Source organism: Sapajus apella, unplaced genomic scaffold (assembly GCF_009761245.1).
Source record: "Sapajus apella isolate SASKATOON/1434 unplaced genomic scaffold, GSC_monkey_1.0 scaffold18, whole genome shotgun sequence".
In the NCBI taxonomy this organism is placed as follows: domain Eukaryota; kingdom Metazoa; phylum Chordata; class Mammalia; order Primates; family Cebidae; genus Sapajus; species Sapajus apella.
In genome coordinates, this window is record NW_022436958.1 from 7,029,319 (window position 1) to 7,043,370 (window position 14,052).

Here is a 14,052-nt window from a genome sequence, read left to right on the forward strand (position 1 = left end):
TCAGATAAAGGACCTGATATATTATATCAACCCAAAGGGGAAGCCAGTCCCGGGTTGGAGGGGATGGTGGGGAGGAAGAAGTAATATACACAAATTCTAGAGATGTCAGTGTTAGGAGTTAATCTTTGACCTCCTAACATGCACAGGTCTTGCACTTGAGATTTCTCTCACCATGAACAAGGAACAAGGGCAAAGGGGCTGTATTGTTCACATATGCCTCATTTTGTGGAATTTCAAAATCTTCTAGACAATGTTTAAATCTATGTTAAGTTTATGCTCCCAGGAGAAAGACCATCTAGGTAGACCAGGTTCACAGTTCACCTTGGTCTCTTGGTGGTCTGTAACCTGGAGAATCTTCTTTGACTGTTCAGTGTTCTGGTCTCTGAACTGAGATAATATCAGCCCCTACCTATAAGCAGTTATTGTGAGAATAAAATGAGTGGATGTATGTAAAACACTAAATGTAGCCACTAAATAATTTAGTATGGTTTGGATTAGTGTCCTCACCCAGATCTCATGTAGAATTGTAATCCCCAATGTTGGAGCAGGGGCCTGGTAGGAGGTGATGGGATAATGGGGGCAGACTTCCCCCTTGCTGTTCTCATGATAGAGTTCTTATGAGATCTGATTGTTTAAAGTGTGTAGCACCTCCTCGTTCTCCCTGTTCCTACTGCTCTGGCCATGTCAGATGTGCCTGCTTCCCCTTTGCCCTCTGCCATAATTGTAAGTTTCCTGAGACCTCCCCAGCCATGCTTCCTGTACAGCCTGCAGAACTGTGAACAAATTAAACCTCTTTTTTTTTTTAACGAATTATGAAGTCTCATGTAGTTCTTTGCAGCAGTGAGAGAATGGACTAATATGGCATTATACATGATCAATATGTGTGGGGTTATATAAAAAAATTAAAATTTAAAAAATACGGGAAAAAGATGGGTCACATTCTGTAACACCCTAGCCCACATATTGTTTGATAATTATTTTGTACTGACTTCTACCTACTTTGTAGACTCACTGTGAATTTGCATGCTAACATGTAGACTTTTGCTCAGTGGTGACCATTTCTCTCAAGCAGAAAATATGACCCCAAAGTTTATGGTTTGTAATTTTGTAGGACATTAGTTTATAACTATTACCGAGTTTATTTTTGCGGACCTTTGATGAACTGACTGTACAAGATAATCTCCATTCCTTGGAGATATAATCTCTCTTATATGCTGTAAGAGAGTTTTCTGGCCTTCCTACCATCTTACTGATTCCCCCCCTATTTAGTGGGTTGAATGAGATTTTTCACAGCTGTTTATTTTGTATGTGTATGAGAACCTTGCTTTTAGCTTTTTTGGAAAATTGTATGTTATTAGCTATTGTTGCATTTTAACAATTTAGCTATGGAAATTTATGGGACTTAAATTGGGCTTGACTGAAGGACACGTTAATGAAACCTTTGTTGTTTTTCTGTTTATTGTTTTCTCACACTCTTAAAACTTCTTATTAAGTGATGTCAGTGACTAGTTTCAGTGCTGTCACCTGCTAGCCTTGGCTCTCTATTCTGTACTAGGTATCTTATGTTGTACTTAATTTGTGTTAGGAGAATGGAGCACTTTTATCATTCCTAATAAATGCAGCAGATTTGAACAAATCAAGAACAAAATATTTTCCAGTCATCTCTTCTTTGTCCCTGATAAGAAAAGAAGTGTTTGCTGAAACTGCACTTTGTGTCCCTTAGTGCGTTTTAGTTTTTTATTCATCTGAAAATCAAATACCACCTGAGAAGAGCCATAAAGACCCGAAAGCTTTACAGTATCACGCGGCCCAAATAAGGCCGATTGTTCAGATGTTACAATAATGTTCCATATATAAAAGTATTGTGAAGATGGGGGACAGAAAGTTTTCTTGTGATTATTATTATTATTTTTGAGATGGAGTCTCACTCTGTTGCCCAGGCTGGAGTGCAGTGGCATGATCTTGGCTTACTGTAAACTTCACCTCCTGGGTTCAAGCAATTCTCCTGTCTCAGCCTCCCAAGTAGCTGGAACTACAGGTGCCTGCCACCACACCTGGATAATTTTCCATTTTTAGTAGAGACAGGGTTTCACCTTGTTGGCCAGGCTATTCTCAAACTCCTGAGGTCAGGTCATCCACCCTCCTCAGCCTCCCAAAGTGTTGGGATTACAGGCGTGCGCCACTGCACCCGGCTACGAATACCATTTATATTCCAAGGTCAAATCCAATTTAAATTTTCTGTAAACTTTAGAGTCTGTATGACTACTGACTGTATTTGCCAATTAATAATTATATTTCAATTGTTAGAACTCCAAGATCAGCCGGTTTATGTTTAATAAGCTTTACTTTTCTCCTTACTTTTCTGTTTTCTCTTAGAGCTTTAGAGAGACCAAAGAGTTTTTTACTGTTAAGGAATTCGGTATGTAGCAGAGAACCATATGGAGAGCATCAAATATAGTGGGATGAATATAACTGCTATTGATGTCACACTTTGTAAAGCAGTCTTTGTTGCTTAAAAAGGGTGACATCTAGTGGCTAAACATGTTATTTCAAATAAATAATATCCAAATAACATTTCTTCTCCTGGTCCACTCATTCACTCTTTAACAAGTATTTTACAGTACCTGTTATTTTAAATATATGCTTGAATTATGTGTTCTTCTTTTTGATAATTTGACTATATGTTGATAGTGTAATAATTATGCAGTTGAAGCCTTCAATAATGAGGTAGAATGTGAAGAAAATTGGAAGGAAGGCTGAGGGGGCATTCTAGGTGCTTGGTTAAACAGAAAACTTAACCGTTCATAAAGGCTGAGCTAAGAAAGGAATTATAAGCATGGGTGACCCACCTGGTATAGAGACTGTATCCCCAGATATATAACATTGCATTTTAGAAGCCTAATATTTGGTATATAATTTTGAAATAGCCCTTTATGTGATGTTTCCATTAGCAACTGGAAAATTGCATCTGTACCAAAATATTTCACTTCCTTTTTTGTTTAAATATACATGTTGGACATTGTTCAAAACCTATGACCTAAGGCTTTTCCAAGAGCCCTTTGCCTATAAAGAGAATGAGTAAATTAGACACCAGAGTCAACCCACTACATTAAGCATCATAACTCAAGCTGTTATTCTCAACTAAAATTTAACCTTTTCCTAATTCATTATTACCTTTGTTCATTGCAATGTCATATTCTAAACTTTGTCTGTACAGTAAATTAAGACTTGTCATGAATAAATCACTTATTTGATGCTTTTGCCTCACTTCAAGGCAGACTTTAATTCAGTCTGTACAGTTATTTATTACTCTGAGACAAGAAGGGAACTACTCTTTTTTTTAAATTGCATTTTAAGTTTTGGGGTACATGTGAAGAACATGCAAGATTGTTGCATAGGTACACACGTGGCAGTGTGATTTGCTGCCTTCCTCCCCATCACCTGTATCTGGCATTTCTCCCCATGCTCTCTCTCCCCAACTCCCCACACCCCACTGTCCCTCCCCTGTTTCCCCCCGACAGACCCCAGGGTGTGATGCTGTCCTCCCTGGGTCCATGTGTTCTCATTGTTCAACACCAGCCTATGAGTGAGAACATGCGGTGTTTGGTTTTCTGTTCTTGTGTCAGTTTGCTGAGAATGATGGTTTCCAGATTAATCCATGTCCCTGCAAAGGACACGAACTCATCGTTTTTCATGGCTGCATAGTATTCCATGGTGTATATGTGACACATTTTCCCTGTCTAGTCTGTCATTGAAGGGCATTTGGGTTGGTTCCAGGTGTTTGCTATTGTAAACAGTGCTGCAATGAACATTCGTGTGCATGTGTCCTTATAGTAAAATGATTTATAATCCTTTGGATATATACCCAGTAATGGGATTGCTGGGTCAAATGGAATTTCTATTTCTAGGTCCTTGAGGAATTGCCCCACTATTTTCCACAATGGTTGAACTAATTTACACTCCCACCGGCAGTGTAAAACTGTTCCTATTTCTCCACATCCTCTCCAGCATGTGTTGTCTCCAGATTTTTTAATGATCGCCATTCTAACTGGAGTGATGTGATATCTCAATGTAGTTTTGATTTGCATTTCTCTAATGACCAGTGATGATGAGCATTTTTTCATATGTTTGTTGGCCTCATGTATGCCTTCTTTTGTAAAGTGTCTTCATATCCTTCACCCACTTTTGAATGGGCTTGTTTGTTTTTTCTTGTAAATCTGATTTAGTTCTTTGTAGATTCTGGATATTAGCCCTTTGTCAGATGGGTAGATTACAAAATTTTTTTCCCATTCTGTTGGTTGCTGATTCACTCTAAAGACTGTTTCTTTTGCTGTGCAGAAGTTGTGGAGTTTGATTAGGTCCAATTTGTCTATTTTGCCTTTCGTTGCCAATGCTTTTGGTGTTTTGGTCATGAAGTCCTTGCCTATGCCTACGTCCTGAATCGTTTTGCCTAGGTTTTCTTCTAGGGTTTTTATGGTGTTAGGTCTTATGTTTAAGTCTTTAATCCATCTGGAGTTAATTTTAGTGTAAGGTATCAGGAAGGGGTCCAGTTTCTGCTTTCTGCACACTGCTAGCCAGTTTTCCCAACACCATCTATGAAACAGGGAATCCTTTCCCCATTGCTTGTTTTTGTCAGGTTTGTCAAAGATCAGATGGTTGTAGATATGTTGTGTTGCCTTCGAGGCCTCTGTTCTGTTGCATTGGTCTATATCTCTGTTTTGGTACCAGTAACATGCTGTTTTGATTACTGTGGCCTTGTAGTATAGCTTGAAGTCCAGTAGTGTGATACCTCCAGCTTTGTTCTTTTTGCTTAGAATTGACTTGGCTATGTGGGCTCTCTTTTGGTTCCATGTGAAGTTTAAGGTGGTTTTTTCCAGTTCTGTGAAGAAGGTCATTGGTAGCTTCATGCGGATAGCATTGAATCTGTAAATTACTTTGGGCAGTATGGCCATTTTCACGATGTTGATTCTTCCTAACCATGAGCATGGAACGTTTCTCCATCTGTTTGTGTCCTCTCTTATTTTGTTGAGCAGTGGTTTGTAGTTCTCCTTGAAGAGATTCTTTATGTTCCTTGTTAGTTGTATTTCTAGGTATGTTATTATCTTTGTAGCAATTGTGAATGGCAGTTCATTCTCGATGTGGCTCTCTTTAAGTCTGTTATTGGTGTATAGGAATGGTTGTGATTTCTGCACATTGATTTTGTATCCTGAGACTTTGTTGAACTTGCTTATCAGTTTCAGGAGATTTTGGGCTGAGACGATGGGGTCTTCTAAATATACAATCATGCCAACTGCAAATAGAGACAATTTGACTTCCTCCTTTCCTAATTTAATACCCTTTATTTCTTTTTCTTGCCTGATTGCTCTGGCTAGAACTTCCAATACTATATTGAATAGGAGTGGTGAGAGAGGTCATCCTTGTCTAGTGCCAGATTTCAAAGAGAATGCCTCCAGTTTTCGCCCATTCAGTATGATATTGGCTATTGGTTTGTCATAAATAGCTTTTATTATTTTGAGATATGTTCCATCAATACCTAGTTTATTGAGGGTTTTTAGCATAAAGGGCTGTTGAATTTTGTCAAAGGCCTTCTCTGTATCAATTGAGATAATCATGTGGTTTTTGTCTTTGGTTCTGTTTATGTGGTGAATTACGTTTATAGACTTGCATATGTTGAACCAGCCTTGCATCCCAGGGATGAAGCCTACTTCATCATGGTGGATAAGCTTTTTGATGTGTTGTTGCAATCGGTTAGCTAGTATTTTATTGAAGATTTTTGCATGTGTGTTCATCATGGATATTGGCCTGAAATTTTCTTTTCTTGCTGAGTCTCTGCCGGGTTTTGGTATCATGATGATATTCATCTCATAAAATGATTTGGGAAGGATTCCCTCTTTTTGGATTGTTTGGAATAGTTTCAGAAGGAATGGTACCAGCTCTTCTTTGTATGTCTGGTAGAATTCAGCTGTGAACCCGTCTGGACCTGGGCTTTTTTTGAGTGGTAGGCTCTTAATTGCTGCCTCAAATTCTGCCCTTGTTATTGGTCTATTCAGGGTTTCGACTTTTTCCTGGTTTAGGCTTGGGAGGATGCAAGTGTCCCGGCATTTTAAAAATATGGAACGCTTCATGAATTTGCATGTCATCCTTGCACAGGGGCCATGCTAATCTTCTCTGTATCGTCCCAATTTTAATATATGTGCTGCCGAAGCGAGGGTGGAACTATTCTTAATTGTACAAATTTGACAATCTGAAATGTTTCACTAAGAAAATGCTTAAATAACATTGTAAATTTTAATTTTTTTTTTAGTTACAAATGTTAACCCTCATGGCACACTTTAGAGGACTGTTTAACCTTTTAACTTCAGGGGTTTCAAATATATGTGAATCCTTTAAAGTGATTATTCTGTAAGAGCCCATACACTAATATTTAAGATACTACCTCCCTCTTTTTCTTTTTTTAAAATAGAGAGTTTACTATGAAAACAGGAGCAGATAATATAAGGTATTAAGGTCCCATCTATCCCTTACTTTTTTATGTTAGCAAGTAAAATAATACATGCTGAAAAACTGCTGTTCCTCACTTTTCATGCTGGCATAGCAAACCTCCACATGTGCCCATTGTATTAGATCTTCTAAAATGCACATTTTCCTTGGGATACTTTCCTTCTAAGCTTTTTTGAATGGGCAAGAATGGGGCCAACTGACAATTTTGATAAAAATGCTTGAATTTTAAATAATGCCAACACATTTCCATAATCAGTTAGAGGTATTTGATAGAAAGTTTTAAACAGAGATGACATTTTTAGGGCTTTATTAAGGGCTTAAATCATCTCCTTTATTGTAACAAGTAATTTGCTGGTGAAAAAGCACCAGCTTAAGAGGCTGGCTGACTTCAGTGCGTGGTTAAGGAAATGCAAATTATTATTATTTGGCAATAATATTTAAAAAAGAATACACATCAAAAAATTACCAGGAAAGTCCCAGAAAGAATAAAAATAAACATCCAGGAATTTCAGCAAAAGACTTAAAAAATTATATCTTTATACCATGCTTGTTCCAAGTGTACAATTAACATTTTATAGGGAGATCATCTCTTGCACATTTGTTCTAGGGAAGAGTGACTTATATATTTCAATCCACTTGATTTTCCAGGCAATGGTTGAAAATGCTGTAGCACAAAACTTATCTATAATTTAAAACCTGTTTTAGTTTCCAAATGATCCCTTCTGAATTACTACTTCTCAAGTCTGTATCTAGTACCTAAATAAGCTCTTCTTGTGCAAAGTTTGAGAGATAGGAAGTATAGGTCGCAGTGGCAAGATGTGTGACTTCACAACATTTCTGCTACTTTCAAATGAGATAGACCAGTATCAGTAGATTTCTCAGCGAGAGTTTTTATAGAATGCCCAGTTGAAATATGACCTTGGCCTTCTGAGGCAACTGTTCTGCTTATCTAGCCTGTATTTAGCCAGTGTTAACATAGATGAATTTCCAGCTACAACTTCTTGGCCTCTCAGCCATGTATAATTGGCTGTCTCCATTGTCTTTAATATTTGCCTTTGGTATTTGCTTCATCTCTAATATTTGCTTCCGTGGTACCATTTTCTTTTGCTTCTGCTCCAATGGATGTGAGAACTCTTCTGTATTTTAAAAGGTTTGCTTTTACACCTTTTCATTGATTCTCTCAAAACCTCAATCCTCTTGCCCAAAAGTATCTTGTCCACAGTTATTTCAACAATACACAACTGGTGTAGAAGAAACCAATTTTCATTTCCAACTTTACCACTTGCACAATTTTTAGCCCTTATTTTCATCTGATTGCAAATTGCAAGAGTTTGTTATTATTCAAAAAGTATCTCAGTCCCAAAAACTACAAAGAAAATATTCACCAATTAACTCCCAACTTATAAAATTTGTCTTTACCTGAATATCATTTTCCAGGTAGTATTAACATCTATCTCTATGAATTACTCTACAAAGTGTTAGTCTCTTGCTGATTATATGATGTCATAAATATCAGATCATACAGTGAAAACGTAATGAAAATGGATTGTAAAGTAAGATATTTAAGGAAGATTTAGGATGTCATGAAGCAAGTGAATTTGGAAAACACCTATATCACAAAATCACGGGCAATGAGAATATGTCAGGGCAGTTAACATGTACAGGAGAGGACATTTGACAACATACTTCAAAAGGAAATAACTTGAATATCAAGCACTCAAGAAATGATGAATGCCTCACAAATCTTTGTAAAAATTATCTTTTTTGCAAACATGCTGAAAAAGTTAAGTATGCCATAAAAGAGATTATATTTGCTACCATAGCATTTTGTCAACAAATATACCAAAAAATCAACATGCTTATCCTTATTCTTATTAGACTATTATCATTCTAATCTACATTTTTTCAAATCATAAATTAAATTTTAAAAATACTTTTAAGCTCTATATTTTAAGAGAGCATCTGTCAAAACTTTTCTCTGTCATTGACTTTAAAATTGATTTATTTAAGTGGTGTTTTCATGTTTTCTTTTGTCATCAGATAAGAACTTTGGATATGTCTGTACACTTCTTTCCATCTCAGAAACTAAATATGGTAAAACTTGCATTTTATCTCACATAGGTACCTTTCTAAGGTGATCTTTACTTTCTCATGTAAAGAGAATGATCCTGAGTTTATTAAGGAGATGTGAACATACATAACCAACAAATATTTTTTTATAAAGTATTTTATAAATGGAAATAAATATAGGCTATTCCCTGTGATTTTAAAATGTTATAATTCATTTGGAGATATATCTTTTAACTAGTCAAATAAGTGACTTAAATCACAGACAACCCAAGCTTAGAATATATGCCATAAGACCACCTCTGATTAATTACTGGGTGAATTCACAGACTGCTTTTGCCATAGGGGCAGTAGAGGCATAGCCGACTGACTCAGAGCTGCTTGGGAAAAGCTTGAGCAAGGAGGTGGAGAAACTTACAGATACAAATCCTCTGTAAAATTTAATGCAATACTAAGTGAATAAATTTACTCTATTACATTGAAAACTAAAATTGTTGCCAATGAGAGAGATTCACTTCATAAGTTCCATAAATTTAAGGGGATATAAAAAAGAAGAAAGAATTACTTAAATGGCATTTCTTAAAGGGATATGCCAAGTGATCTTTTCCTTTTTATTCTCCTCGCTAGAATATTTATGGAATCAGAGTTATTGACTTAACATTTTGAAACCTGCCTTATTATCATAAAATTGCTCTTTATCTTTTGACAATATTTTTGCCATTATAAGCAGTGATAAAATCGTGATTGCTTTAAGCTCTCCCTTAGCTCTGGGGACACACTCATGAAGTGGATTACACCTGTCGTCTGTCTTAGTCCTCAAATGGTGACTGTAAGGAACCCAAAAGTAGACACACTACTTGAAGAAAACTCATCTAGGGAATCATGACACACAACCTAAACCTATTTTCATTTAGAAAACATTTGCATCAATAATTTACAAAGAATTTTTAAATTTTTTTCCTGGCTTGACAATTTTTACTGTGTGAAATTCTCCAGATAATTTTCTTGTGTAGTGAATTTAAGCTGTGATCATAAAAGTAACTTACATGCATTCAGGCATGAGCACAGTGAAAAATAAATTTAGTAAATAATCTGTATTTTTTTAACTCTAGAGATAAAGTAATCCCAGATCTTAAAGAAAGCCAAAATAGTAATCATCAGTATAAAAAAATACATTAAAGCTATTCTTGCTTATAAATCACTTCTCTCAGATAATGATGAAATAGTCATTAATTTGAGAACACTGAAGTCCTTTGAAACCTAAAAAATTATGTTCTATTCTAAAACTGCAGTCCAATGTCTCTGAAGATATATACCTGAAAGATCAATGAACCTTTCAGGTATAAAAAGTAAAACTTGTCAAAGAGCTTCACCTCTTGTTTTAATTACTTAAGTTGTATCCTTAAAGTAACCTTTAAAATCTGCAGGGGCTTTTTTCATTTTTTTAAACTATTAACTGTGAAGACATATTGCTACATTTTCATGTGTTCTTGTTTAGAACATACATGCATCCATCTGGCTTTTTATGATTGCCAAACAGCCAGGGTGGAAATTTGTTGTAATAATCCATGCTGTGTGAAGCAGCATTGCGTGCTACCTCAGCGACACAGACTTAATGGGTCCCAGAACTTCCAGCACTAGAGCAGGCTAACTTCACAGACCAGACAAGAATGCTTGGAATATATTACTCACAACAAACTTCTGAACCACGTGATTCATCTTCTCTATGTTCACCCATTTTTGCCTTTCCAGGGGAAGGAATTTGATTGGATGGGAAATATTCTTTTGTCCAGAACTAGTGTCTGTGGTCCTCACAACTAGCTCATGTATAGATGGCTTGCTTTGGCTCCCATATCAATCACTGTTCCAGTCAGCTTTGGTCAGGATTTCAGAAGATTTGGCACAAGTCATGGCAATTGAGGCAGAAAATAACCATGTGACACTATGTTTTTTAAGGGCCCAATGATCCCTATGAAAATTCATTTTAGCATGTCTGATACGGTTGCCTAATGAGTTTATTAAAGATTGAAATCTTAATTCTAAATTCTTTGAGTCCTGGGACATTGTCCTGTTAATTTTTCTCTACTTTCATAATCTACAGTGCCCAAAAATGTATTTTTTTCAAATGTTGGTTGTTGAATATACAGCTCTTTCTTTACTCTCATCATAATAGACAAACCATCTTGTAGCATATGGAAGCATTTCTACTTTGCAAATTATTCTGAAGTGGGTATGATTTGCAAAATACTGTCAAATTAAATATGCATTTCCATATGCTTCTATGAAGACCAAATATATCCATGAAAACTAGCTACAGACAACTTTAAAATCCTTCATGAATTTTTAATCAACATCGATGAACAAAATTCAAGTAGTTCTTTCTAAAGTCCTAAATCTAGAAAACTTTCTGTTCTTGGGCTTGAAGCATTAGTATTAACTCAAAAGGTTATTTTGCCAATATTTTAAAATGATAAGATATTTCAAAAAAGTATACTCAGAAAATGTTCAAAGGCTTTTTTGTTAATCATAGTCTCACACTAAAAAATATTGACTTAGCTCTTATAAGAACAACATGTTGAAACTTCAGAAAATAATTTTTATTAACTAAATTTATCATTTCTGGAAGTACTTTTTTATGACTATGCTTATCATACTGTTAGCTTACTGAACATATTTGAACAAACCTCTTATAGAGTGAGATTTGAAGAGGTAATTGAATATGTAACAGAACCAAGTGAAGCACTAATATTTACAGATGAGTGGGCAAATTAGAAGAAAAAATAGAACTGAGTTTTATGATACATCCTAAGACTACTTTCTAGAATAGCATTAAATCAGCTAACTTTGAACAGAGAACAATTGTGATTCAATGACTATTTTATAAAAGTAGGAATTGATAGAGATCTTTTTAAGCTAAGAGTATGTTAGCAATATTGTACCTGCTTAATGTCATGTCATGCCAAGCCTTCTAATGGGCATGCTTGGGGACCAGTTGCTGGCATCAAGCGGTGAATGTAGAGTTTATGAGCTGAAGCAACCTACTTTCTCAGTTTTCAACACTTTTTCTTTGTCATTAGGACCTTTGAATCTGTTTTTGCCTCTTATACTTTTGATTTTCCTACCGCTGTGCTGATTACCAACCGCATGGATTTAGATTCTGTTTGCTCCTTCCTCATTGCTTTTTGTTTTGTGTTGTTTTGACCACTTGTTTTGATTCATATCTACTGTTCTGTCTGGTTGTTATTCTATAGGCACTATTTGTACATTCTTTTTAGGTGCCCGAAGTACTGTTATTTCTGAATTCGAATATCTGCTTGCACTATACCAAGTGTCTCTCTGTTTCCTAAGCCTTTCTCTTCACTACACATGGTAGTCTAGCAATATTAATGCCCTACTGTGAAAACACGGCTGAAGATCTTGACTAGGGGACTTATGAACCCATGCAACCATGCCCAAATCTTACCAAACTGACCTTACTTTCTTGAAGACAGAATTTTAGTATAGTCAAGCTTATGCTTTTTGTAGTAGGCCATACATTGGATTTATTGGCTAAAAAAGATAGTTAGTGGAGGTAGGAAGAAACGTTTTGGCTGATGCCAGATGAATAGAGCTAGGAACAATAAAAAGGAAAAGCAGCAAATCTTTACCTATTCATGAGAAAAAGTGAGTATGCATACTGAACATTATGAAAGTATTTTGACATTTTTGAAGTTTTAAAATTTTATTTTGTAGAGACAAGGTCTCACTGTGTTGCCCATGCTAGTCTAGAGCTCCTGGGCTCAAGCGATCCTCCCACCTTGTCTTCTTAAAGTGTTTACATTACAGTACCTTGTAATTCCAGCATTTGTTGCTGACTATATGGCTCCTTCTGGTGCCTAGTCCAGAATTTTGACATATACTCCTTGAAGTCACAGCTTTACAATGCTTCTGTGCTATATTTGCACTGGTTAAAGAGATATTTACTATTTACTATATTCCAGGCACCTTTAAATATATTTGGGATGTATCAATAAATTAAGCAAAGATCCCTGACCACACCAAGTTTATATTCCAACAGGAGGCAACAGACTATACACGTCATAAAGAGCCAATTAGTTCATGTGCTAGAAGTTAATAAGTCCTGTGGACAATTGCAAAAGTACAACAGGAAAAAGATATTAGGAACACCCTATGTAATATCCTTGACAATGTGCAGTATTTCAAAAAGCCCTCAGGAAAGCCCACATTGAAAAAATGAGATTTGAATACAGAAATGAAATGAGAGGACCAAGCAGTTACCTGCTGAAGAAAGTTCCAGGCAGAGGAAGTATTTTATCAAAGACTCTCGGACACGGGTATAGCTCGGATGTCTGAGAAACAGCAGGGTTACCAGCATGGTTGTAATCAATTCAATGAGCAACAGATTAGCAGCTAAAACTAGGGAGGTAAAGGCATCCAGATAATGCAGGGCCATGTAAGGCAGTCTAAAGACATGAATCCATTGCCCATTTTGGCAGAAGAATAACATGACGAAGCAACTTTTAAAATGGTGATTCTGGTGGCTTTGTTGGGAATAGATTCCACAAGGGTAAGGCTGGACTTTAGAAGACCTACTAGAAAAACAGTAGCTGGCAAGAGGTTATAATGATTTAAAGTGGGGTGTGGGGTGAGTGGTGATGAGAAATAGTAGGAGTCTGGATTCTATTCTAAAAGATAGATGGCAGGACTCTGAGAGGGTTCCAGAAGAGAAATGTAACAAAGAACATTTGTTTCAGGGAGTGGATATTGCATAAAAAGAATAGCAGCTTTGTCATCTTAGCCAATTCTTGTCTATCCTAGTCTAGCATTCTGCCTGCCCCAAAACCCTAAGAGCAACACCTAAGTAATCTGGAGAAAATTGCTTTTATAGAATCAATGGTTCATTTTTAAAAACCTGCCCCTGATAGTTTTGCATTTTTTGTGAATATCCTGGGTCATGATGGTCTATGTCTACATTTGGACTTTAACAATTAATAACTGTGGGATCTTAGACTACTTATCAAGAATTTTAGAGCCTGCATTTCCTCCTTTGTATTCTAATGTGGATAATGATAGCATAATTCATAAGATTACTTTGAAAATTAAGTGATTGCTTTGAATGGTGTCTAGCTCTAATAAAACCTCAATTAATGTTTGTTTTTGTTGGTCTCAATATTATTAAAACAACTAAAAGAACCTAAGTGGGTAGGGGGGGAACACACGTGTTCTAAGTTAAACTTGTTTGATTATTTTTATAAGACCTTAGCTGAGCGTTTAAGGAGTCATCAATCACCTAGGTTCAAGTTGTGAGCTATCAATTGGAAGATAATATGGGAGACAGGCTCTCCAATATGCTGTTTTACTAAATAGAATTTTTTTATTTTCTTATTTTATTTGAATTAGTAATGTTTTTTAAAACTTTAATCTAGTTAACCAAATATCAGTATGGGCTTTTATATTAAAAATATAATATTATTGATGTGGTGC

The 14,052-nt window shown here is 35.9% G+C and overlaps 1 protein-coding gene and 1 non-coding gene across 6 annotated transcripts in view; one reads left to right on the forward strand and one right to left on the reverse strand.

Annotated features, from left to right (window-relative positions):
• KYNU (kynureninase) overlaps positions 1-14,052 on the forward strand; it is a 157,535-nt gene that overhangs the window by 105,245 nt on the left and 38,238 nt on the right. The gene's annotated exons all lie outside the window — the stretch shown is intronic.
• Positions 6,106-6,208, reverse strand: LOC116557172. The gene has a single exon (XR_004271384.1). It is a non-coding gene; the product is annotated as a U6 spliceosomal RNA (small nuclear RNA).